Here is a 27909-nt window from a genome sequence, read left to right as displayed (position 1 = left end):
GTTAGATCCTTAGAGATCCTCGGAATGTTCAAAGGTTTTTGTTTGGGCCGGAAAAAAACAACCCATGGGCCTTTCGAGGCTTCTGGGTAAGCCTTTAGGCGGGGGAGCGCAGAGGTTTTCGGGGGCAATGGTGTGGGGGGTGCAGGTGGGCGAGGAGGAGATGGTGGGGGAGAGGGTTGTGGGCGATACCTTTTCTTGGGATATGCTCCAGTATTTTTGCTGGAGAGCGAGTCAACTGGAACGTCAAGGGTTTCCATTTCCACAACTTCCTCGAGACTTTCGTGTGAGGTGGAATTAAGAGTTTCGTCGTCTGAGATGGCAAGCGACCATCCCCCGCCTTTATCATTTTCATCCATTGCGGTTAAATATCGCCGCAATGGTGTTTTTGGTCAATATTTTACAAATAATTACAGTAATTTCAAATAATATCAAAAATAGAAAAACAAAAATGCAAAAATAAACAAAAAAAATGATATAGTTTTACTCTACTAAAGAGTAATATGAAAGAAACAAAAAAAAAAAAACCAAGAAAAAAAAATCGAAAAAAAAATATATATATACTGAAAAAAAAAAAAATTTGGATCACCCTAACTATACTCTACTTAAAAATAGAACGAGAAAAAAAAAAATCAAGAAAAAAAAAAAATTATAGATATATACTATTTACAAGATTTTGGATCACCCTAATTATGACCCAGCCTAATCTAATACTGGACCATGCGGGAAGATGCGATACTGGTGAAAACAAAGCGACACGTTATACCTATTGCACTGAGGCAGCAGATGACTGGTGCGATGCTTTTGTTCGCCCCAACGGCTGTTGGGTCGATAACCTTGTCGCTGGTATGCCTCGGTCGCCTCGGTAGGCAATTTAACGTGCTTTCGTTTTTGCTTCAATGGGATGATGTGATGATGCGATGATGATGAGTTAAAGCTGGACCGTAATCAAAGCGCTCGGCGTATGACTAACGGCTTCCTCACTCGCGCACTAGTTGTCTTAACACTATGCCAACTAACTTTGGCGAGAAAAAACCCTCGCGTGGGGAAAAACTCAAAAACTCAAAAACTAGTGTCGTACAACGAGACCGATGCGACTTGACCGGCTCAGCGTGCGAGACGGAATGTCGAAAACTTCATGTCGCACGTCAGCGACTTAAATGACGTACAATTATGTCCGTTAGTTTTTTTACAAGACATAAAACGAATTTTTCAGCTGCCTACGAAATGTTCCGTCAAATGGTTTTAGAAAAAGGTATTTACATTACAGATTTAACTAAACCCGCAATTTGCTGTAGGCGAATTTTGGCACAACATGTAAAAAGATACCATGAACCAACCGTGAACAATGACTTGAAACGTAGATGATTCGTGGATTGAAACTCATTCAAGTATATCAACAGCAAAGAAAATTTTGTTTACCGGATGCTGATATCGGGAATGAGTTTTAATCCGTGAAAATCGACGTTCATTGTCATTGTTTACCCATGGCTGATTGACTCTTTTCAAATGTTGCGGTTGAATTCAGTAGACCTAAAATAAGAGTTTGTACAGACCGTAGTTTTTAAACTTCTGAATTCATAATCAAATACAAATAAATAATAAGCATAAGCCACATGCTTTTGCTTTAGAACTTCGAAGTTTTTATTAGTAGATTTCCGGAGATTCCATTTGTACGTCTCTTTTGACCAATATGGCGCTGACGGAGGTGCATTTTGTAAGATAAAAATGACTTAAAATTCAAAGTGCAACCTTCAATAGCAAGAATAAAGATCTATGTTTTCGATAGACACATCACAAATTTAACACCTTATCACTATTTTTTTACCTCACTTAATTTTAACGAACCACTCACGACCGACGACACTGAAGTTTTCGCCAGCCGTTTAAAATCCACACACACTCAAATTGCTCTAACTTTTGATCTGCTGGGTAAAATTAATTGAAATTTTTCGTAGACATAGTTTAATGTGTATTGTTTACACTCTGTGAATTGATTTCATCAGTTGTTGGGAAAATCGTTGGGAAAACGGTTCAAATAACGTCTGACTGTTGATCGGAAGATCCGGAAAAAAAAGCCGTCAGGTCAACGAGAACGATTCCAAACGCTTGGTTGGGGCCTTCGAACGGAAACCGAACGCCTCAGTTCAGTGGCTAAAAAGTTGCATGTAAGCAAGACTTTTGTGCAGAATATCAAAACTCGAGCTGGACTACGTACGTTTAAGGTTCAGAGTCCCCAAACCGTGACGAGAAACAGACTACGGTCACAAAAATCCGTGCCCGGAAGTTGTACGACCAGAAATTAACGAAACCACACTGCTGCGTAATGGATGACGAGACATATGTGAAGTCGGACTTCAACCAGATTCTAGGAAATCTGTATGTGACTGCCAAGGATAAGTGTAATGTGCCCGAGAGCCTCCGGACACAGAAGATGTCGAAGTTCGCCAAGAGGTTCTTAATTTGGCAAGCGAATTGTACTTGCGGAAAGCGGAGTACACTTTTCGTTACCGCGAGCACCATGAATGGACAGGTGTATTTGGAAGAGTGTCTCCAAAAGCGGCTTCTCCCTCTCCTGAAGACTCACGACGGTCCGACGATCTTCTGGCCGGATTTGGGATCATGCCAATACACAAAGGACGTGCTAGAGTGGTATAAGGCGAATGATGTCGATTTCGTGCCGAACGATCTGAACCCCCCAAACACTCCGGAACTGCGCCCAATAGAAAAATGCTGGGCCATTATGAAGGATCACATTCTAAACGACCTAAAGAGGTGAAGAATGTAGAATAAATTGTAACAATCCCTTTTTTACGCCCGCTCTGCCCACAAGTGACTCTAAAAAGGAGGAAAAACCAAGACACATAAGTTACTTTTTTTTTAATAATTCGTTTATTTTTCCAGGCTCATTTGCTGTAGCTTTGCGGAGCCGATATTGATTGTTTAGATAACAAAATTACTTAAAACTAACGTTAGTAAAGCGGAGGCCGATTACTCGCGGCTATCTCGAGGTTAGGGGTAACAAATTGTAACAAATGGATGGCATAGGTAGGCATGGGTAGGGATTGTGAACACAAGGCACATAAGTTGAAATATTTCTAGTTTTGAATAAATGCCAATAACGTTTACCAATCGCATTTTATGGATTAAGGGCCACCCACAATGGATACGTTTGCGTTCTGTCGACGTACATTTGACATAAAACCTATGGGTTTAATGTCCAATCCATGCAAACACAAATGCAACGTTTCCATTATGGGTGACCGCTTTATTCTCGCTACTAACGAAATTTCACCACTTCCGTGATATTTATGAAAGGTAGTAGAGGTCTCGAAATTTCCCTTAGCTTATTGCCGAACTAACAATTCTTTCTAGTTATGGGACTTTAATCCGGATCTATCCGTAATCAGTTATCACGGATATGCGAACGGATTAAATCCCGATATCCGGACATTCAGAAAATCATTCTTCAAATTAACAATAATAATAGTCATCATAGACAAACACACATAACAGTGTGAATATTTTGATTGATTTTGAATTTCTAAAACGAAAATCATTTATTTATTGATCTTACGTCAACATTTTCTATCACATTCATTACGGTCATAATACATCGAGAAAGAGATCCTATGTTCAGTGTTGAAGTAAAGGTTTACTATCACCGACAAACCGACATGAATGACTATAAAAATTACCATAAATTTCTGCTCAAAACACACTACTGACACTTGTCTTCATGTTCGCGAAAAACGTTTGGCTAAGCCCCGAACACGTGTGAAAATAGATGACTTGGTTCGTGGCTGATCTATCTAGTTATTTTTATTTAGGTAGATAGAAAAATGTTATGGTTCTTACATATCAAATCGCTGTACATTTAAATCGGCAGTTGAAGATTTTCAAGCAGAGATTAAATTTAAGTTTCATGTCGGTTTGTCGATGTTACTATGCCATTGGCAATCCATGAGAATGACGCCCCGAAATAGTGGGAGGCATTTTTTTCCATATTTTTTCTAGTTTGTGAGTCTAAGCTAAGAAATGTTTTTACTTTTCCTATGTCAAAACTACCAACACACTAATCCAGGCCTTCGCCGTTCGGTAAATTTTGAAAAACAGAACCGTTCAGTAAAAGTTTAAAAATCAGTGAAAAACACAATAGTTAGTAAATTTGTTGCGAACTTGTACAGACTTTGTTCAGTCTACCCCATTTATTTATAAAAAAATAAAATACGTAAATTTTATTGATTTCTCACGTGTAACGGTCATTTGAAAATTTTACCGACTTGTTCTGCTGTTCAAAGACCCGGTAAAGTCCCCAAGGATCTGTATATGCGGAAATTCAAAGTATCTCCCCGCTCATCCGACAACATCATGACCAGACTATCGATGTTTGACTCGCTAATCCAGCTGTCAAATCTATTATAAAAACAGCATACTTGCAGCAAAAATCTGAAAATTGGCAGCACAATTAATTCAAACGCGTCTTTATACTTGTTAATCCGACATAACGGGGTTAAGAATATCATGTCGTCGGATAAGTGGGGAAATACTTTAATAAAAATTTGAAAGAGCAATATTAATTTCTCTAATTTCTTAATCGAAAAAAAAAACAAAACGAAAGGGAACAGTAAAGTTTTTCCTGAATTTCTTGTGGTGTACATTATGCATGCTCCAAACACATGACTGACTTGCAACTTTTCAAGATTGGAAACACAGCTGTCCCAGTGTCACACGTTATATGAAATATTAGTATATTTCAAGAGAACACTTGGGCAACTCATTATTAATTACAATTGATGTGTCAAAAAGTAAACTGTTATGAATCTTATGTTCATTTTGAAAACTAATCGTTGTAAATGGATAATCACGACTAACTGATAATAAAAAGGGGTATATTCATGAAAAACAAATTTTGCTTATTTTCAAAATATCTGGATTACATTAAGGAAGTTTTCATTAAGACCTTTTTAATCTGAAATGACCTTAGTAATCTATTAATATTCTATTATTATAATGTGCTAATTCTTATAAAAACTATGAATTGCATAAAACCACACAGTTCGAAAAAGTAGTGTAAATTTCTGTTCAATATGATGCACATAAATGGAGCGTCACATATCTTATACGTTTACATTATATATCATGTAAAGTTCTAACACATTTCATGCAATGTAGCAAATATTGTATACAAAAGCCCATCTTTGTAAACAACATTGTTTACAAGTTGCTCGGTTGCGTGAAATGAAACACATGTTTACGTGAATGAGTGTTTACATCACAAGTAAAATTCAGAATTTTTATCTGTGCATGAAAAGTTTTCTTCCAGGATCATTTTTGTTGACAGTTTCTCCATCTTTAAACAGCTTCTATAATTTTTATTATGACTTAAAGTCTCACGAGTGTTCGAAAAATCATTCTCAAATCTTATTCATCGAGCCTCCCTGCAAGAATGATCTCGCATGCGAATGTGGCAAACAAAATTCATGCTTGAGATTCTCATGCTTATTCACACACTCACATTCATTCTAGTCGAAATTCTAGCACTACACAATTTTTTTTTCCTTGATTTGTTTTCCGTCGATCTTGTTTTCCGTGCTGAGCACCAATGCTACCGACGCCAGGGAGGCAGCTCCCACACCTGGACCCTACCTATCGACCCATCAACTCATGAACCGGGGACCAACGGCTTTACTTCCCTTCCGAAGGAAGGCGTGATCAGAGATGTTATGCCTCAGAACATCCCGGCGGCGCCGACTGGGATTGAACCCAGGCCTGCTGGAGTGAGAGGTAATCACGCTTACCACTACACCACCGGCACCGCTCGGCACTACACTATGTTTGTTTTGATACGCTATGAAAGTTTGACTGATAAAATGAGGGGTTTGTGGATTTTCCTATGTTTCGAGGGGTGCATCGATTAGCTTGGGACCGAAGAGAGTACCAGAGCTGAACCAAAAAGTTGAGCACGTTTCTTCGGGACCTTCTGGTCTTAGAGTTACCTCTATGGTTTTACCCCGATGGACAAACAATAGTAATAACAATTAATAACGCCAGCACATAAAGAAATGAAACTGGAAACTCATCGGCGATTTTTGCGCACATAAACTCATGCATGAGATTTGAGATTTTAATTTTTTTCGAACACTGCTTCTCAAACACAAGGTCGATTCAATCAACTGTTTTCGAGTTATGATTTTATTAAAAAATACATCTGTAAAAACACATACGCCCTTTTGTAAAATTAATCTTGAGCCGAAATGGTCTCGAAACACAATCTTCTATACCGAAGACATGCTGAAAATTTCATTCAAATCAGAGATGGTCGAGCTGAGTCATTTGGCAGAGAATTGCTTCACAGCCTATTTTTGGTGTGGACATTTTATTTAATTTTAAACCACCATATCGAAACATTCCACCAAAACGCTGCATATAGAATATGACAAATATGGCTACTACATGTAAATAAATAGTTTGTGCAGCATATTAATATTACAAATTTATTCACCTAGAGCAATGTACACATTAATTAAATCCCTGTCATTTTAATTAACCTCATCTGCAAATTAATTTATATCGAATGTAATTATTCTCTACATCGATAACATCAGCTACGTCTCCACACAGTAGTAAATTTCTAAACCCAACAACATCGACGAAAGATTTCCTTTTCTCCTCGTATTTATCCATCGAAGAACGCTGTGAGCAGACCTAAATACACTCCGGATTCCCACTACGAAGTATAGTTGACACTATGTGGAGTGAACCACATTAGAAGAGTCACACACATGAAATTTGAGAAAAACAATATGAAGTTTGCGGTGGGTGGTGCAGTCCACCCTCCGCTATTTCTCGGCTTTCCTCCAACCGATTGAGCTGATTTGTTGTTGATAACTAGTACAGTAATCACCCGAATGGTAGAGGATGCCGTTCAAGCACCGTAATTTCTCGAATGTTTTCCAACCAATTGAGCTGATTTTCTGTAAATGGAGGATGAAGAAAAGCCTAGAAATTGCGGTGGATGAACAGTGCCACCAACCATGCTATTCGGGGGATTCCTGTATATTATCGACACTAATCACAAACAAAAAATCAGCTCAATTGGTTGAAGGACAGCCGAGAAATAGCGGTTGGTGGATTGCAGCACCCACCGCTCTATTCGGAGAATTCCTGTAATTGGATTCAAAATCATGTCATTGCCTACTATCGGGAAATTCAGTTTCTGGCAGAATTTTCCAACAACCACCACCTTACATTCTTGGAATCCACCAACGGCGAATCCGCACAGCAAGAATCATGACCACATACAAATCGGTAATGAAGTTTGGGCAATGACTCGGAACGAAAACGTGAAAAATCGTCGTCCTGATAACGCTATCTTTTATCGCAGCTCCTCACCGGGAGCTACACGAAACGGATTTATACCAAAGCAAAACAACGAAGGGTAAAAAACTTAATCCTAGAAAGGGGTTGGCATTTCCAAACAAATGGACCGTTCGATAGCACCTCGGGGTGCAGTAAAAATATCACACCCTACTTTGCTTCGATTCTAGCGCTGATGTGCTTTCATTTGCGACGTAAACGACGAAGCATCAGCAACTAACATTTGAGCACTTCACATATATATATATAGAGGAACAGTGGGTAAGACGGACAGTTGATTGTTTGACGGCTCAACTATTGAATAATTGGGATTTTGTCACATCCCATCATAGGTTACGATATTTGATGCATATCAATGTTCTGTCAAATGTGAAAATATGAACAAAAACAAATCAAAAATTGCTCTTGCGGCGATAGGATGTAAGTTTCGATGCGCAATTCCTTAGGTACTAAGGTCATGCTCCTGGTTCACTTCAAGATAGTTTGTTGAAATAAGTAATGTTTTCAATGTTCGTATTTACTTATGGGTGCCTTGAATATATATACGTGCAAAATAGATCCACCGTTACCGCTAATGATCAAGTTCTGGAATGCTTATGTGACTTTATGTTTCACATAGTGAGTTTCAGATCTATTGGCCTTCTCCCCAAGGGTACCCGGGATATGTTCAGACGTGGTCAATGCGTTCTTGGGTCCTCATAATGACCAAACAATAATCACAGAATTAGTTAATTTGTTTTTATAATATAAAAACATGACTATTTCAAGACTGTCCGTCATCCCCTGTTTGTTTCACCCACACCTAAAATAAGTTGTGATTTATTGGACCGTTTTTTTATTTAAAAAATGTTATTTATTATGATTTAACATAAATTGGTATACGTTTTGTTTTTTTGTTTTGTTTTTTTTTTGTCTTTTTTATTTCGTGTTCTATATACGCTTCGACTATACCAGTAAGCTTGTAGAACGACACACATTGTAGAACGACGCACACACTTGCCTCAAATCTCTCCAACAGAAAAAGTATACGAAGTCGAGTATGAGAGAAAATGAGCGCTTGATCTTTGCTTGTAGGAAGCATGGAGAGAGCAGTGGAGAAAGCACAAGTCTGATAATCGCAACGTTCGCGGTTCAAGTCCAGTCGACAACCTGTTTCTTATTTTATTTCGACATAATTAATTTCACTCACTAATACACTCTACATTTTTCGGTCTCCAATTTTCTTGCATTGGACCGCAGCTAGGTATATCGCATCCTCGGTTCATGCGGTCTCCACTAACATCCTCTGATGATGAATCCCACATAATTGTAAGCGAATCATACGTCCCCCGGTTGGGTGTACCTACCACAAAAAAGTTAAGATCTATAAGACTACTTGATAAGCCCCGGAACCGCTGAGTTCCTGAAGGGAACCCCCCTAAACCCCAATCTGCTGGTCTTGACCAACGGCAGCTTCCAGGGTTGGCACTCAAGACCTTTGTAGGTTCCGGGTCTCAGAGGGCCCAACAAACAATTTGAGCTGATTAAAGGCTGAATAAGCCATATGTTAGCTGAAGAAGCATATGTTTGATTGAATAAGTTATTTTTTTGCTTACTATGTTTGTTGGGCGTATAGGCGTGGGAGACTTTTCGGACACTGGAGAACCTAACCAACACTATGGAAACGGTTAAATACCTGTTTATTAGATTTAACGGAACATTGCAGGCGGTGGGCGGCGATGGCGATACTTCGGAAGTGGCGCTGGTCCAGAGGACGCCGGTACAGTGCGGGCGGTGGGCGCCGATGACAACGGTGCAGGTGAGACTTTTGGGATGACGGTGGTTCAGAGGATGCCGTCCCTGCTGGTAGTGGCTTTGGAAGTGGAAATGAACGTGATGACGGTCACTATATTGGCCGAGCCAATGGCCACAACCACGGCGATCTCTTGATGCCGGCGAAGCTAGTAGGACTTCATGGGGTACTCGGTGACGCAGTGATCAGTGGTATTTCTCGTCCGTGGCTCGGTAGCAACAAAGGCGGTGGCTCCGATAAAGGCGTGCTATTGTGGTGGCTTACCGGTGGGGACGCCACTGGACAGGGCTTGGTACTAGTAATAGCCAAGACAATGGCGGCGGCGATGGAGGCTGACGTGTATGCGGATGACTGGTCACCTGGGGCCAGAAGCGGGCCGGATCCCCAGCAGCATAGGTGCTCGTCAACGTGACCGACGCGATATATGTCGCTTAGCGGAGCAGGCACGGAAGGTCATCCAACACGGCTTTTTCCAATACCGTTCGCGGTAAGGCGAGGCCACGACGTCGAGGTGGGCAGAAACTGGTCACTTAGACACTTCGTCCGTAAACTCCACGAACAAGGTTCACTCCGTGATCTCCTTTCTGTAGCTCGATCCCGACTGCCTTCGCTACGTTGTCTTTCTCTGCTCCCGATCATGCGCTCACTGGCTCTCCCCTGAGAGAGTTTCCGCCCCAACTTCAATCAGGTTCAGTGAATTCCATCCACCCAACACTAGCACTCACTGATTAGCTGTTCGGTCACTCTTCTGATCTCAGCCGCCCGCATTCAAACTTGCCGTTACAAATCGGAATAAATCAATTCCCTAATATAAACATTCTTGCTCTTCCGTGCCATTTAATTTTTAAGTCAGCAATGTTACCCGCCGGTAACAAATCATTTGGAATTTTGCTTCAATAAAAAGTCAAAAACCGACCATACTTTGCATTAAACATAAAACGTTTGATTTGATGTCAATGTAATTTTTTCCAATGAAAGATTTTAAGATGATCATAAAAGATCAATGTGTTGGTCGCAATAATTATGCCCCATTGTGGAAGACAAAAAGTATAGGGTGTATGTATCAGTCATGGCAATACGAAAATACTATAGTGTGTACCAATTATGGTCTATGGAAATCTCATCTCTTGATATTGGAAGTGGCATAAGAGTTTATTCAGGAAAAAATATGCTATTCAGTTAAAAATGGCTTATTCAGCTTGTAATCAGCTCAAATTGTTTGTTGGAATACACCAAAGTGTTTTTTTTTTTAATTAGTGAGAGTGAATAAACCACTGGTTTTAACTACAGCGCCAGAATTTGGTGTGATCTATCTAATTAAAAATCATTTAGGGTAGATGTTCTAGGTATGGCTATACGTTCTCATTATGGTGTGTTCCAATAGACTTCTCTGACGTTTGTGAAATGCACAAGTATTAGTGCAGTACTTTGGGTAAATTATAAGTATTAGTGCAAGAAAACCTTTTTTTTTTTTTTTTTTTTTTTTTAACTCTTTATTTGTTCCAAATTCAAAATAAATTACATTTCATTTTAACCTAGGTGCTCCAGTTACTGCAGTAACGTACCAGCCTTAATTGTTATGATATAAATCTAAGTGTTTTTACATTGTTCATGTCTTGGCAATTCAGTATTTTAAACAGGTTTTTTAACCTGCATGTCAGTATAACAATTGATATCTTAAAACTAAAAACTAAAACTAAATCTTATCTAAGTATAAAGGGAATTAATCGTTGCAATTGAGGATTGCAACGATTTTTGCCTGAAATTATTAATTATTTTGTTGGACATTTGTGCTAAAGTCTCAACATTCGAAATTCTATGTACTTCGGTTGTACTGTACCAGGGAGGCAACTTCAAAATCATTTTCAGAATTTTGTTCTGAATCCTTTGAAGTGCTTTTTTCCTGGTAGTGCAGCAACTAGACCATATTGGCACAGCGTAAAGCATGGCCGGTCTAAAAACTTGTTTAAATATTAGAAGTTTATTCGTCAGGCAAAGTTTGGATTTCCTGTTTATAAGAGGATACAAACATTTTATATATTTGTTACATTTGGCTTGAATGCCCTCAATGTGATCTTTAAAAGTTAATTTTTGGTCAAGTATTAATCCAAGATATTTCACTTGGTTTGACCAGGAAATTGGAACTCCGTTCATAGTGACTATGTGACTACTACTAGGTTTCAAAAACGAAGCTCTAGGCTTATGTGGAAATATTATAAGTTGAGTTTTGGAAGCGTTGGGAGAAATCTTCCATTTTTGTAAATAAGAAGAGAAAATATCTAAACTTTTCTGAAGTCTGCTGCAAATAACACGAAGACTTCTTCCTTTAGCGGAAATGCCTGTGTCATCAGCGAACAAAGATTTGTGGCAACCCTGAGGCAAATCAGGGAGGTCCGAAGTGAAAATGTTATACAATATAGGCCCAAGAATGCTACCCTGAGGAACTCCTGCTCTAACAGGTAGTCGATTAGATTTGGAATTTTGATAATTTACTTGAAGAGTTCTGTCAGTTAAATAATTTTGAACTAATTTCATAATATAAAGTGGAAAATTAAACTTTTTCAATTTAGCAATCAAACCTTCATGCCAAACACTGTCGAATGCTTTTTCTATGTCTAGAAGAGCAACTCCAGTTGAGTGACCTTCAGATTTGTTTGAACGAATTAAATTGGTAACTCTTAAGAGTTGATGAGTAGTTGAATGCCCATGGCGAAATCCAAACTGCTCATCTGCAAAAATTGAGTTCGTATTGATGTGAAGCATCATTCTATTCAAAATTATCTTTTCAAAAAGTTTACTTATTGAAGAAAGCAAACTTATTGGACGGTAGCTAGAAGCTTCAGCTGGATTTTTATCCGGCTTCAAAATTGGAACAACTTTTGCATTTTTCCATTTATCAGGAAAGTATGCCAAATGGAAACATCTGTTAAATAATTTTACCAAGAAAGACAAGGTACTCTCTGGGAGTTTTTTGATGAGGATATAGAAAATTCCATCATCACCTGGAGCTTTCATATTTTGAAAATTTTTAGTTATAGACCTTACTTCGTCCAAATCAGTCCCCCAGGAATCATCAAAAATATTTTCCCGAGAGAAAATATTCCGAAAATCCCGAGCAACCTGATTCTCAATAGGACTAGTAAGACCCAAACTGAAATTATGGGAACTCTCGAATTGCTTAGCAAGTTTCTGAGCTTTTTCCAAATTTGTGATCAAAATTTTACCACCTTCTTTAAGCGCTGGAATTGGCTTTTGAGGTTTTTTCAAAATTTTTGTGAGTTTCCAAAAGGGTTTGGAACTCGGGTCTAATTTAGAAATATTATTTTCAAAAGTTTTGTTCCTCAGGGCAGAGAATCGCTTTTTAATTTGTTTTTGCAAATCCCGCCAGATAACTTTCATGGCAGGATCGCGTGTTCTTTGATATTGTCTCCTACGGACATTTTTAAGACGGATCAAGAGCTGAAGATCATCGTCTATTATAATTGAATCGAATTTAACCTCGCATTTTGGTACTGAGGCAGCTCTTGCTGCAACTATAGAAGTAGTCAGAGATTCAAGAGCATAATTAATTTCATCTTTGGTTTGCAAAGGAATGTTTGGATCGAAGTTATATTCCATAAATGTTCGATACTGCTCCCAATCAGCTCTATGGTAATTGAAAGTAGAGCTGTTGGGATTACAATTTTTTTTTTTTTTTTATAATTCGTTTATTTTTCCAGGCTTATTTGCTGTAGCTTTGCGGAGCCGATATTCATTGTTTAAATAACAAAATTACTTAAAACTAACGTTAGTAAAGCGGAGGCCGATTACTCGCGGCTATCTCGAGGTTAGGGGTAACAAATTGTAACAAATGGATGGCAGGGTAGGGATTGTGAACAAGGTTTGGAGAGCAATGTGCTCTTGATCTCGAACTAGGCGACACTCTGATGAAAAAGACAAACATGGGGGTACACCGATGGGCAACTAACAACTTGGGAGAACACAAGATGACACTAACTACTAAATCCTCAAATCTATCCGTTTTAAAAACACATAAATTAAATTCAAATAGTCGAGGTCTCGGCTCGCCAAGACATCTCTAACGGGTATCGCGGGTTGTTTTCCTCGGGCCCTGAGGGATATGGATAACTCAGATCTGGCAACACGGTGTAAGGTACATGACCAAACAACGTGCTCGATATCGTGATAACCACTGCCACACGCACATAAATTGCTGCCTGAGAGCCCAATTCGATAGAAATGCGAGTCTAACGAGCAGTGATTGGACATAAGCCTTGATATAACGCGTATAAAGTCGCGGCTCATGTCCAACCCTTTGAACCATGGCTTGTTCGACACCTGAGGGAGAATAGAATGTAACCATCTTCCCAATTCACCATCATTCCATTTTTGTTGCCAACTGATGAGGACTTGCTGACGAGCAATGGAGAAAAATTCGTTGAAGGCGATTTGTCGCTCAAAAATATCGCCTTCCATAGCGCCCACCTTAGCCAATGAGTCCGCTTTCTCATTACCCGGAATTGAGCAATGAGATGGGACCCAAGCTAAGGTGATAGTATAGGAGCAGTTAGATAAAGCACTCAGTTTAGATCGTATTTCAGGCAGGAAATACGAGGAGTGCTTCATCGGCCTCATTGAACGAATAGCCTCCAATGAGCTAAGACTATCCGTAAAAATAAAATAATGGTCAGACGGTAGTGAGGCGATTCGCTCTACTGCGTAAAATATAGCTGCGAGTTCCGCAACGTATACTGAGCATGGTTTCTGCAGTTTATAAGAGGCGCTATGAAATTGATTAAATACACCAAATCCAGTGGAAGCATTTATGGTTGACCCATCTGTGAAAAATCTTTTATCGTTACTTACATGGTGGTACTTGATTGCGAAAATTGAGGGAACAACCATCGACCGATGGTGATCTGGTATTCCATGGATTTCTTGCATCATGGTCAGATCAAAATTTACAGAGGAACTATAGAAGGCTTGAAAGCAATCACGATTGGAGATTAATGAAGAAGGACCAACCTCCAGCGTCATGTACTCATAGTACAAACTCATGAATCTTGTTTGAGGGTTTCTGTCGAGTAGCTTCTCAAAATTTTCTATTACCAATGGGTTCATTACTTCACAACGGATAAGAAACCGGAAGGACAGTTCCGCGAAACGATCTGTCAGTGGGAGAACACCCGCGAGTACTTCGAGGCTCATCGTATGCGTCGAGTGCATACAGCCAAGCGCGATTCGGAGGCAACGGTATTGAACCCGTTGCAGCTTCAAGATATGTGTTTTTGCCGCGGATTGAAAGCAGAAGCTACCGTACTCTAGAACCGACAAGATGGTTGTTCGATACAACCTGATCAGATCTTCCGGGTGTGCTCCCCACCAAGTTCCAGTAATTGTACGAAGAAAATTAATTCTTTGCTGGCATTTTTGTTTCAGATACGCAATATGTTTTCCCCATGTGCATTTGGAATCGAACCAGACACCTAAATACTTAAAAGAAATACTTTGAGTGATTGTTTTACCCATTAGCTGAAGCTGTAACTGTGCAGGATGGTGCTTCCTAGAAAAAACAACCAACTCAGTTTTCTCCGGAGAGAATTCGATACCCAGCTTCAAAGCCCAAGTAGACAAGTTGTCTAAGGTATCTTGCAATGGTCCTTGCAGGTCCGGTGCACTTGGCCCTATAACAGACACAACGCCGTCATCTGCAAGCTGCCTTAGCGAGCAATTTTCATCAAGACAACCATCAATGTCTTTGACATAAAAATTATAAAGAAGGGGGCTTAAACATGAGCCCTGGGGGAGACCCATGTAACTAATTCGTGAAATTGTCGAGTTTCCATGAGAAAAGCTCATATATTTCTCAGACAACAAGTGGCTCAAATAGTTGTTCATAATTGGTGAAAGCCCACTATCGTGGAGTTTATCCGAAAGGACATCGATACAAACAGAATCAAAAGCCCCCTTAATGTCCAAGAAAACTGAACCCATTTGCTGTTTTTGCGCATAGGCCAGTTGAATTTCAGTTGAAAGCAACGCAAGACAGTCGCTCGTTCCTTTGCCTCTCCGAAATCCAAATTGCGTATCTGAAAGTAAACCATTCGACTCGACCCATTTGTCTATACGAAAAAGAATCATTTTCTCCAACAATTTCCGTATACAGGACAGCATCGCGATGGGACGGTACGAGTTATAATCCGACGCGGGTTTACCGGGTTTTCGAATGGCGATAACTCTTACTTGCCTCCAATCATCCGGAACAATGTTGTGCTCCAGAAATTGATTGAATAAGTTCAACAAGCGTCTCTTCGCGACGTCTGGGAGATTTTTGAGCAAGTTAAACTTGATTCTATCCATTCCTGGAGCTGAGTTGTTACATGAGAGGAGAGCAAGTGAGAATTCCACCATCGAAAACGGAGAATCTATTTCGTTATTACCCGACGGACGATCACGAACGTTGGTTTGAACCGGCACCGAATCCGGGCAAACTTTCCGCGCGAAGCTGAATATCCAACTGTCTGAGTACTCCTTGTCTTCGTTGACCGGTGATGACGCGTTTCGCATTCTCCTGCCGACATTCCAGAGTGTTCTCATGGAAGTCTCTCGCGACAAACCATCGACGAACCGACGCCAGTAACCGCGTTTCTTGGCTTTAATCAAGCCCTTGAAAGTTTTCTCGAGGTCGGTGTACCGCTCGAAATCCCCGACCTTACCGTGTTTGCGGAAGCGTTTAAACGCGGCGGACTTCTCGCTGTTCGCGTTGGTGCAATCCTTATCCCACCACGGAGTGAGAGGTCGTCTGCGAATGGAAACACCCGGAACGCGTTTCGTCTGTGCTTGAAGAGCGCAGTCAACGATAAGTCGCGATAAAAAGGAGTACTCATCCAGCGGAGGGAGTATCTCAACCGATTCAATACCACCGAGAACCGTGGCCGCAAATTTTTTCCAGTCGATGTTTTTCGTGAGGTCGTACGCGATGTCAACCGAGCGAGTGGAAGATGAACCATTGGTAATAGAAATTTTGATTGGCAAATGATCACTACCATAGGGATCTTGGATTACTTTCCACGAGCAATCCAACGCTAGTGAACTCGAACAAAGTGAGAGGTCTAATCTGCTTACTCTTGCTGGAGGTTTGGCTACTCGTGTTGCTTCCCCGGTGTTCAGAATTGTCATTTTGAAGATGTCGCACATGTCGTATATCAAGGTTGAGCGGTTGTCGTCGTACAGTTCCCCCCAGCCTGTACCGTGAGAGTTAAAATCTCCTAAGATCAACCGAGGCTCAGATAAAACTGAGCAGATATCTGAGAGACCTTGGCGAGAAATCGCAGTTCTCGGAGGAAAATATACTGAGGCAATACTGAGGCTTTTACCTCGAATATTTACCTGACACGCGACAACTTCAATGCCTGTCACGGAAGGCAGATCGATTCTATAAAAGGAATGGAGCTTATTAATCCCTAGAAGCACCCCTCCATACGAATCTGCTCGATCAAGGCGAATAATGTTAAAATCGTGGAAAGGGAGATCGGTGTCTGAAGAAAGCCATGTTTCACAAAGAGCAAATGCGTCACAAAGTGAGTTGTGAACTAAAAATTTGAATGCGTCAAGTTTCGGTATAAGACTTCTGCAGTTCCACTGAAGAAGAGAGATCATATCTCCGACCTCATTCGGAAAATTATCCATCAAGAGATATGATCGATGCAAGGAAGGACCACCTAGAAGCTAGTTGCTTCAAAAGAGTTTTCACAAGTGGAAGCACTAAATTAATAATGTTCCTAGTTGAGTCAGAGACGTTGAATATATTGAAGATGCTCTCCACAATTCCAGAAAACGTGAACATGGCATCATGTTCTTGCTGGTTATTTAGCTGATTTTCTGGCTGAAAAACTGGGATATCTGGGGTTTTAGATGATCCCGGAAGTGGCGGAAAGTCTTTGTTAAAATTACAAACTTGAAATCCCGGTGGTGGGGGTTTTGCTACATTTCCGCTACCTCTTAAATTTGTCAAGGTAGGTTGAGAGTCCGTACGAGAGGCCTTACGAGGTTTTTGGGTGACGTTTGTTTTGGACCGCTTCCTCGTGTTGCCGTTAAAGACAAAAGGACTACTCTCACCAACCTCTGAGTCAGAGCCCTGATCATCATCTGGCAGGAGGTGGAATGTGTTGTTGCTTTTTGGGGTGGTTTGGGAAGATGAAGCGGTCGTTTTCAAAATTTCTGCTAACGAGCGCTTAGAGCGAGCTTGCAAGGACCGCTTTAGTTTTTCTCCCTGCTGTTTGTACTTCGGGCAATCACTCAGAGCATGCGGAGCATCCTTACAGTAAACGCATATTGGTGTAGCATGACAAGGACCCTCCGTATGCTCCTCCCCACATTGATCGCACCGCGGTTTGTTGGAACAAAAGTCCGCGGTGTGACCTAGTTGTTTGCATTTCAAGCAATTCATTACCCTCGGTACAAACAAGCGTACAGGTAGTCGAACCTTCCCAATTGTGACGTAGTCAGGTAATGCCGATCCTGAAAAGGTCACACGAAACGAATCTGAGAGGGTATACTTTTTGTTTGTGCCTATGTGCGACACTGACTGCAGTTGAATGCAGTCCAGTATCTTGACTTTCGGAAGGGCACGGTTTTTGAAAATGCCGAAAGATTCGACTTGCAGGAAATCCTCACAAGTCAGACTCGAATCGGTGACCACTCCTTCAATTTCTACGTCACAACTGGGGACGTAGACTCGATATTCGATCGAAAAAAGCTCACAGGCAACAATTCGGTTTGCCTGTTTCAGGTTATCAACGGTAACGCGCAGTTTGTTTGGCGTCACCTTAAAGATATCGGTTACGGCCGAAAAATGTTTTGTCAGATCCTTCGAAATCCGAGAAATATTCAAAGGTTTTTGTTTGGGCCGGAAGAAAACAACCCACGGACCTTTCGAGTCATCAGGGTAAGCCTTGTGGCGGGGGGTCGCTGATATTTTCGGGGGAAGGAGTGGAGTAGGGGGCACATAAGGACAAGGCGGCGATGGTGGACAAGGCGGCGATGGAGGAGAAGGGGGCTGTGGTAGAGATTTCACTTTTGGATAGGCTCCAGTGTTCTTGCTGGTGGTTTGGTCAAGGTGCTCTTCGAGGGTATCCATTTCCTCAGAGCTATCAAGCTTTTCAAATGAGGGAGACTTTATTGACTCATCATCAGAGATGTCAAGCGACAGACCCCCGCCTTTATTTGTATCATCCATTGCGGTGACTTAAGATACCACCGCAACGGAATTGGTTGCAATCTTAGTTATTAAATGTTTATATTTTCCACAAATTTCAAATATATGGATTGAAATTGGAAAGGAAACAACAAGAAAAGGAAGTCAACACTGTGAGTGAATTGCTCAGTGTTAAAAAAAATAAAAATAAAATAAAATATGTGCAAAAAAAACTAAATAAGATAATGAATAATAATAAAAATAATAATTTGTAAGAAAGGAAATTCAACGCTGCAGGGGGATTACTTAATATTAGCAAATCAAAAACCAAACAAAAAAAAAATTATTCACAAAAAAAAAAAAAAGAATTAGGCTGAGAAAAAAAAATTAACTTATCTCTATATGCCGGGATGGCGCGTTTACAAACTCCACTGTGCGATGAAGCAGAGATGATCGCTCTATTGTTGCAGCACGTGGCTTAGCACAAAGGGCACCGTCTGGTCTGTATAGACCGTATCTGCAGTTCTGCTGCTTCGTTGTACGGTGTATACGGGTGATGACCTTTTGATGCCGTATGATGCGATGTCTAGGTGGTGGTTGATAGTTTTACCGTTGGGCAATCCAATCTTCAGACTCGGCTGAGATGGTTGCTTCCTCCGGGGAACGTTTATGTCCGCCTGTGGCACTGCACACCTGAAGGTGTAAAAAAAAAACTCCGATCGGGGAGAGAAAAAAAATCCACTTTTTTCCGAAAAACACTTTTGCGGCGGCGGGAGAGTAGCGTAAGCAAACTTGCTCTGTCGAACGTTCGACGAGGAATGGGGGATTACAAATTATTTCTTGGGATATTTCAAAAGTTACTGGAAGGTGATCAGAACCGAAGTCAGCATGGGTAACCAGTTGGCTACAAAGTTGACATGAATCAGTTAAGACCAAATCAATAGTGGAGGGATTTCTTGCAGAAGAAAAGCATGTTGGGCTGTTTGGATATTGAATAGTGTAATAACCTGCAGAACAATCATCAAACAGAATATTACCATTGGAATTGCTTTGAGCATTATTCCATGAGCGGTGTTTTGCATTAAAATCACCAATAATGAAGAATTTAGACCTATGACGGGTAAGTTTCTGGAGGTCACCCTTGAGAAAATTCTTTTGCTGCCCTACGCATTGGAATGGCAAATAGGCAGCTATAAACGTAAGTTGTCCAAATTTTGTTTCAACAGAAACTCCCAAAGTTTCAAAAACTTTGGTTTCAAATGAAGAAAGAATTTTATGTTTGATTCGTCTATGAATAATGATGGCAACGCCACCACAAGGTCCATCAAGACGATCATTTCTATAAATCAAGTAATTTGCGTCCTTCTTAACCTTATGGTCAGGTTTAAGGAACGTTTCAGTTATAACGGCAATATGCACGTTATGAACTCTTAAAAAATTAAATAGCTCGTCTTCATTATCTTTAAGAGATCGAGCATTCCAATTTACAATATTTAATGCTTTAAAATCCATTACTGAATTTTAAAGTCATGACAATATTATTTGCAAATTTTACTCCAGTTTGAATAGCATCAAACATGGAGTTAGATTTAAGCATATCAGAAATCATGTCAATTAATGAATTCTGTAAAAATTCCATTTTAGGGGCAGTAATGCTTCCTAAGTCAAAATTGTCAAAATTTCCGTTAGAACGTTGGTTAGTATTTTGATTTCTACCCGCTGCAATAGCAGCATAGGTAGCTCCATTAACTCGCTGAACATTGTTAGCAGCGAGGGGAGTAGGTACAGATGAAACATTTGAAGCAGGGGTGATATTTGTACCTACGGGTACGAATGTAGAATTTGTTCCTCGCTGACCGTTGTTAACAGCAGAGGAATTTGTACCTGGTCGGAAACGTGGAGCGTTTCCTACCTGACGGCTAGAACGAGATTGTAGGATCGCTTTGCGAGTCTTACATTCCCAAAAATTGGATTTGTGGTTTTCACCACAATTTGAACATTTAAATTTCTTAGGATCTTCCTTCACAGGACAGTCGTCCTTTGCGTGAGAGGAATCACCACAATTCATGCATTTAGCTGGCATGTAGCAATTTTTAGTTCCGTGACCCCATCCCTGGCACTTACGGCACTGGGTGAGGTTTTGGAAATTTCCTCCAGTCTTCCTGAAGTGTTCCCACTTCACTCGGACATGGAGCATAAGGCTAGCTTTTTCTAAGGCCTTAAGGTTGTTTAGTTCACTAGACTTGAAGTGAACTAAATAAAAATCATTAGAAATCCCGTTGCGCGAATCGCCAGGACGGGATTTCATTTTCATTTTGATTACTTGGAGTGGCACAACTCCAAGTAATTTTGCCAGTTCATCTTTGATCTGATCCAGGGATTCACCACTGGGCAGTCCTTTCATGACAACCTTGAACACACGTTCAGTTTTGGTGTCGTAAGTAAAAAATTTGTGCTTCTTCTCAGTAAGATACTTGAGAAGACATTTAAATCCGTCCAAGGTTTCAGCCAATACACGGCATTCACCCCGACGTCCAATTTGTAGTGAAAACTTAACTTTCACGAAATTCAAAAGTTCCATGCGAAGAGCATGGAAATCGGTAGTGGTTATCACAATAGGGGGAATCTTTTCCTTCTTGGCATTAAGCCGGGAAAGTTTACTAGAATTTTTCTTGGATGATGGATCATTCTCATCATCCGTGAGCAAATCAAATTGATTACTCAAATTAATTTCATCAGAAGGGGGGTCAAGAGTTTGCCCCTTTCTTTTGCGTTTAGGCGCCATGGCGGCAGTAAATTTTTATCCAAATCGACTTCCAAGCAGATTACTATAAGAATCTGAAGGATCGAAGAGGAATTTTCCAAATCGATATCCAAGAAGGATTACCTCGGGTAGGGTCCAAACAAGGATCGAAGAGGAATAAGAGTTGAACAAGGTAGAAAATTTTTTACAGGTTGAGCACTGAAAAGTGCTGTTTAAATTTGTTGTAGCTTTAGGTAGTAGTAACACTTCCTTCAGCAAAAAGCAAATAGATCCGCACGGCAAGAGAGCACGATGCGGACTTCAAGAAAACCTTTGAATTAACCCACAGTTCTGCACTAATACTTGTGCAATTCACAAACGTCAGAGCAGTCTATTAGGCCCTTTGGCAATTCCATAGCCCGTTAAAGGAACGTATATCTTTAACAGGTACGCCAAGTACTCAACACCACACCACTGAGAACTTAGCACTGATGAAATCTGTAAGTAGTAGACGAAATACGCGTATCTGTCAAAAGATTAGCAATTATAACGAAATTAAAAGGAAATAAATTAACAAAGTCAAAAAGCTCTTCATAAAGGGATTCCGTTAAGAGGTTCGACAAATTTAAAAGAAGATTTTCGTGTCCAATTTTTTCGTATTCAACCTTTACCAAGCAGACAGCCGTTTTAACGATGTTTTTTAATTGTAGGGACTTTAAACAAACGCCAAGATGTTCTCCTATCCTTTAATTATCTACGTAACAACAAAGTCTCAATCTACAAACATTTACAAATCTCAACGTTTTCTTTTTAGGTCCAAGATCTCAAAAGCTCTTCAGTTCAGGAATAGTAATTTTATGAAGAAGTAGTTAATATGGGTTGTTAGCGGAATGCTTAAATAAAACAGCAAAAAGGTTATCTTTCCACTTCCACATTCATTCCACTTAATTAATTTTGGAATCCATGCCAGATACGTATTTCGACTATAGTCTTCATCAGTGTCATCCCACTAAAGACACTGGGTAAAAATGTCAAGATCACAGGTATAAAAATGAAACTTAAACGTGCATAATCGGAACCTACCTAACTAATAACCCCGTAAAGTGGGTAGATCACCTTTTCGTGGTACGTTACGGGATGTAAGATCTATTACCGATTCCTAGTCCTGACTACTTCAAATAGGGGAATAGGATTTTTCAGTAATCAAAGGAACACATCTTGGTCCTTGTTACTTTTTATGCCTTGTTGATAATCACAAGACTCGGCTTTATCCACCGAGGATGATCTTGAAACAAGGAAAAAATGAGTGAGTTAGTCTTCATCTATGTGATTCCTAATCTTATAATCGTTGTTCCATAGTTTTAAATGGTTAAAACTAGGGTTCTGATGCATAGTCAGCATCGGTGACTTTGCTTAATTGTGTTGCTACTGAATCCAATTTTGACTGGCAAAGGGGCACGCCTTTGGAGGGTGTTCTCACTCTTCAAAGGGTATAAATAGCGGGACCTTTCAATTAGAATCGATTCCTTGCGATGAAGACAAGAACTGTATCAAAATCGAATACTTCATCATTGCTCAATAGTAATGAAGTGTAATACGACATGCACTAAACTTCTTCTTTTTCGCATTTGTAGTTTATTGCTTATCTCATTGTAGCTATTGCGTGCTCTCAACTTAATGTTCTAGATGCACTTCCATAGTTATTAATTGAAAGCCCGATGCCTGTACCTCTTATGTATTAGTTTAATTGTGTGGCAAGTACAATCATACTATTATGCCCAAGGAAGTTGAAAAATTTTCCAACCCGAAAAATGCCTAGACCAGACCGGGAATTAAACCCAGCATGGCCTTGCTTTGTAGCTGCGACTTTACCGACTGAGCTAAGGACACGGTATATATTACAATAGATCAAATTACTGGTAGCAGTGATTTTATGTCCCGAACAGAGAAAAAACTAATAACCAAAGATTTAAGTAAAGTAATGGAGAAAAATCAACGCAATTCTTTAATAGGGAAAATTACCAAAGGCTGTTTTATTTTTTATGATTAAATAATTAAAGATTTAGCTATAAAATTGAGGCCTTGAGTCGTTGGAATCATTAACTTGGGAAATGGAGAAATAATTCAGGACTCATAGATTTTTAAGATCTCAGCCATAAGGAAATTTTCTACATCCCGGTCACAGGAAAAGTCATGACTCAGGGTTTGATGATTTAAAAATTCTGAACTGGAAATTTATATCGACATGCATCGACCAATCTTCGTGAACCCAGTTTAAAAGAAAACTTGTTAAGATGAAATCACAAAAAAAATAACGTTCTTTGACATAAAAAAAAACTGTGAGATCTCAGATTAAGCACATGTTCAAGTTTCAAGGTTTTCAGAAGACACACAAATCACAACAATATTCAGCATGCCGTGTTCCCTAATTTTTGAATCCCTATTTTTAAGGCATCTGAGACTCTCAAATCTAAAGAATTATGTTACTATGGAAAATTTTCAACATCGAAAATTAAAAAAGTGTATGTATGTAATGTATGCCTAACGCACATATGCCTAATGTAGTTATGCCTAATGTCATGCACCCACACAGGCATGTGCGATAGGTAAATTAATCCTTTTAACTACTGCTTTAAGTACTTTAAATACACACTGCTTTACGTCAATTAAAAATTAATTAAAGTCCAATTATTAAAGTAGAAATTTCATTTAAAATTATATTTATTATATGTTCAGTGCTATTAGTTACATAGAGAGATACACAAATCAACTTCAATTAAAACGAAAAGTAAAAAGATATCATATATTTTATATTTTATTATCGATTATGAGAAAGAAAATTGTGCTTCGGACCACCTCTTTCATACTAAAAAAATCAATTTTTCTCCACGATCATTATTAGCACGTCCTGCCTATATAAATCATTTACAGTTTTATTTTCAATACACACTTATTTCGCCATAAAAAAATGAATAATAATAACATTCATCAGGGAGACTCATAAAAACAAGTTATCATGTGCCACGTGGTTGCCTATTCACTGCTGAAATTTTCCGTATCACCCAAACGTTATCTTAAGTACAAGAGCACCAAATCGGCACCTCACCCTCGGGAAATGAAAACGGAAAAAACGTTGATGAAATTTCAGGCACTCCGCTGGGTTGATTGCTCTACTAGAGGCAATCTTCAGAGTGTTCATATCAAAAATAGGCACTGGAGCTCGGCTATCATAAGTTTTTCAGATTTCCTCTTTGAACAAAGTCCATTGAAGTTCGTTGCGATCTCAGCATACCAAGTTTATAGATTGAAACGTTGTTATTAACGCGCCACTAATGTACAATATGTTTTACGTCAAGCACAAAAATTTATGCAAATTGTGTTTTTTTGCGAACCGCTACCAGGCAAAACAGAGCGTCAAGTAAAAAACGCCACTCTTCATTAGTTGACTGAGCACGGAGCAGAAAAACAAAAGGATGTATTAAGCAAATCACTCACCTAAAAGAAACTGTTTGCGTCCGGTATAATCCTGTATTCCGAGAAAATGTTTTCCACTTTTCACGACCGTTCCAGCAGCCTTGTTTATTATTTAGTTTTTAAAACAGCTTGCTTAATAAAAGCACACAATAATTAGCACCAGTGTGCTCGAAGCCACCCAATTATTTTCTACTCCTCGCGTCAATTGGTACTTATTACGGACAGAGCAAAGTATGAACATACAATGGCGACCGCAGAGCAAACAGCTGTTAGGGGAGAGTAAAAGAAACCCTTCCTGTAGACTTTCCTGCTGAGCACAATTATGTAATAGCCAGTTCAATCCACTTGGTCCGTCAAGTTGGAAAATCAACAATACATCAATGCTAAGTGCAGCAATAATCACATACTTTAGGTACACCACTCTCACCAAAGCCCCAGTTAATCCTCTGAATTTGTACCACTAAAATCCACTTAATAATTTAGCCTCAAGATAAATGTTTACAATACCGCACTAGGGTACAAATACGAATATTTTGCGCAAACAAGCTTCGAATCTCTTCTCCGGTAGCAGCACTATGTTAGGACGAGTAGTTTTCTCCGGTACCCGCCAGTTAGTCGAACGCCTTGAATTAAATTATTCCACTTCTCGAAAAGCTGCATCCCCCATAGGATCCCCTGAGAGCTGGAGCAAAAAACGCGCGGGCGGCAAAGCAGCTTTGCAGCAATGTACCTACAGAGTTCCTGCTTCGGAAATTCCGTATCGAAAACACGTGCTTCGCGTTCAAACGACTCGCTATGCACTGAACCGCTTCATTCGAGACTAGCTGGGCTTTGGTGGGTGATGGTGGAAAGCTTTTGCCAAGCTGACTGCCTTCGGGATTTGGTTGGGTTCGGATTCGGATGTTCGGAACCATCCATAAACATGGCCCCGAACGCTAGCCGAACCATCACGAACTTCCCAAAACATATGACCCGGTGAAACGACTAACTGTAAACCGGCCGTCGCTCTAGGCAACTTGGTTACTGCCGGGAAAATACAAGGATCAAAACACGGCGACAGCGACGGGAAGAGAGTGCAAAGCGAAAATAATGAATGAAAATTTTCTCGGATTTGGTTGTGTTATTTCGAAGCGCTTTCAATGAGTGTGTATAGATAGATAGGGGTACATGGGGTAAAATGCACCCTTGTGGTAAAATGACTTTTTTTTTTCAATTTTGAATACATTTCCAAATAATTTTCACAGATGCATCGTGCAGCATTGCTAGTTTAGACATTGAACAAGCATGGCTGTTTGACAGATCATCGAAATAGAGGTGCAAATGTATTTTAAACGCCAAGAACTCATTTTGCCCTGGGGGTGTATGTTACCCTAGAAACCCGTACTGTCGCTGATGTAGGTTGAACCGTGGGAGATGGCACGACTGCTGCTTCAGATTGAAATGGAGGCGCATGGTGTGTTGTTTGCTCTGGGTAGGGAAAGTTTTTCTACGCAATTGTGTTTTGTGCTCACTCTGAAGGTCAAAAGTCACGAAATAAAAGCAATTGGATTCACTGGATGGTAAATTTTGTTGAAGTTGAAGACGGAAACGATCAAAGTAGTCAAGGCTTTGTTACCTAGCTGACATTTTATAATATTAATTTACACTGATAGGCAAAATAAAGTGCCCACCCCATCATTTTTGAAATTTCTCTCATTTATTTGGTTCAAATTCAAATAAACACACCGTAGTCTGTTTCGATGTCTTACCTTTATTATTCTTTTAAAGTTACACCTATGGAATACTGAAAATATAAAGTTTTACTTGAAGTAAAAGAAAATCAATTTGGATTGAAAAAGAAAACAGTGACAAAAAAAAGTGCCCACTTCAAAAATCGGTATGTTTTCGATAAGTTTCCATCGGAAAACCCCTCGATTGTTTTTGTTTTGAAAGTTTGACATGTATTGAAGCAAACGGGTGGAACTGGTGCATTTGTACACGTGATCGCATTTGAATCAGTTGAAAAAAATGGAGGACGTAGTGATTTCGAAAGCAATTCCCGTGTGTATCCGAAAATTGGTTGTTCGTGATGTGCAAAACGGTGAATCGCACCGGTCTGTCGCTAGGAAGTACAATATCAGCAAAACAGCGGTCGGGAAAATTCTGCAGAAAATGAAATCGTTCGGATCAGTGGTGGATCGCCCTGGCAGAGGCAGGATGCGCAAAACGGATGCGAGAACGGACACCAAGATCATGCGTGAAGTGAAGAAGAACCCGAAGGTAACTGTCCGCGAGATCCAGGAGGCTCTTCAGCTAACAGTTTCCAGTCGAACTGTTCGTCGCCGTCTCGTAGCACAGGGGTTGAACAGCAAAGTTGCTCGGAAGCGCCCATTTATCAGCAAGGCAAACAAAGTCAAACGGCTTAAGTTTGCTAAGGAGCATGCTGATAAGCCCCTAGAGTTCTGGAAAACGGTTCTCTGGACGGACGAATCAAAATTCGAACTGTTCAACCGGAAGCGACGGGTTCGTGTGTGGTGTAGATCGGGTGAGGAGCTTCAGGAGCGCCACATACAAGGCACGGTGAAGCATGGAGGAGGAAATGTGATGGTCTGGGGGTGCTTTTCGTGGGGTGGAGTGGGAAGCCTGGTGAAAATCGACGGGATAATGACGGCAGATTCCTACATCGACATCCTGCGGGAAAATCTGGAAGTTTCGCTGATCCAGACGGGCCTTGAGGAGAAATTCGTATTCCAGCAGGACAACGATCCGAAGCATACTGCCAAGAAGACTAAGTCTTTCTTCCGGTCATGTCGAATTAAACCACTGGAATGGCCTCCACAAAGCCCGGACCTCAACCCCATCGAGAATTTGTGGGCGATTCTCGATGCCAGGGTTGACAAAACTGGTGTTACCAATAAAAATAACTATTTTGAAGCCCTGGAGCGCGCCTGGGAAGAACTAGATCCACAGCACCTGAAGAATCTAGTGGAGAGCATGCCGAAGCGCCTGCAGCTGGTCCTGAAGGCCAAAGGAGGACACATTAACTATTAGGCTGGTATTCTTTTACTTTATTTTATGTTTTCTGGAGTTAAAATGCAGTGGGCACTTTTTTTTGTCACTGTTCTTTTTTACACCCATTTTGATTTTTTTTTCTTCGAGTCAGTCTCTTCTTTTTATCTGGTATTCTATAAGTGAAACTTAAAAAGAATATAAAGAATAAGATATAAAAAATACTACAGTGTATTTACTTTAATTTGAACCAAATAAATGAGAGAAATTCAAAAAATGATGGGGTGGGCACTTTATTTTGCCTATCAGTGTACTTGAATATAGAGCTTTGGGCCATGC

At 40.1% G+C, this 27909-nt stretch overlaps 1 protein-coding gene across 1 annotated transcript in view; it reads right to left on the bottom strand.

The window, feature by feature from the left end:
* The window catches only part of Sytbeta (Synaptotagmin beta), a 55481-nt gene extending 30150 nt beyond the window's left edge, over positions 1–25331 (bottom strand). Inside the window, exon 1 of the mRNA XM_065230259.1 lies at positions 24604–25331. The gene's annotated coding sequence lies outside the window, so the exon portion shown is untranslated. The remainder of the gene's footprint in view (positions 1–24603) is intronic.
* Positions 25332–27909: the final 2578 nt, after the last annotated feature.

Source organism: Ochlerotatus camptorhynchus, unplaced genomic scaffold, assembly GCF_037179485.1.
Source record: "Ochlerotatus camptorhynchus isolate MF236.1 unplaced genomic scaffold, CSIRO-AGI_Acam_v1.1 ptg000329l, whole genome shotgun sequence".
NCBI classification, from domain to species: Eukaryota; Metazoa; Arthropoda; class Insecta; order Diptera; family Culicidae; genus Ochlerotatus; species Ochlerotatus camptorhynchus.
The sequence above is the reverse complement of the archived record's forward strand: the minus strand, read 5'-3'. Positions and strand labels throughout refer to the sequence as shown.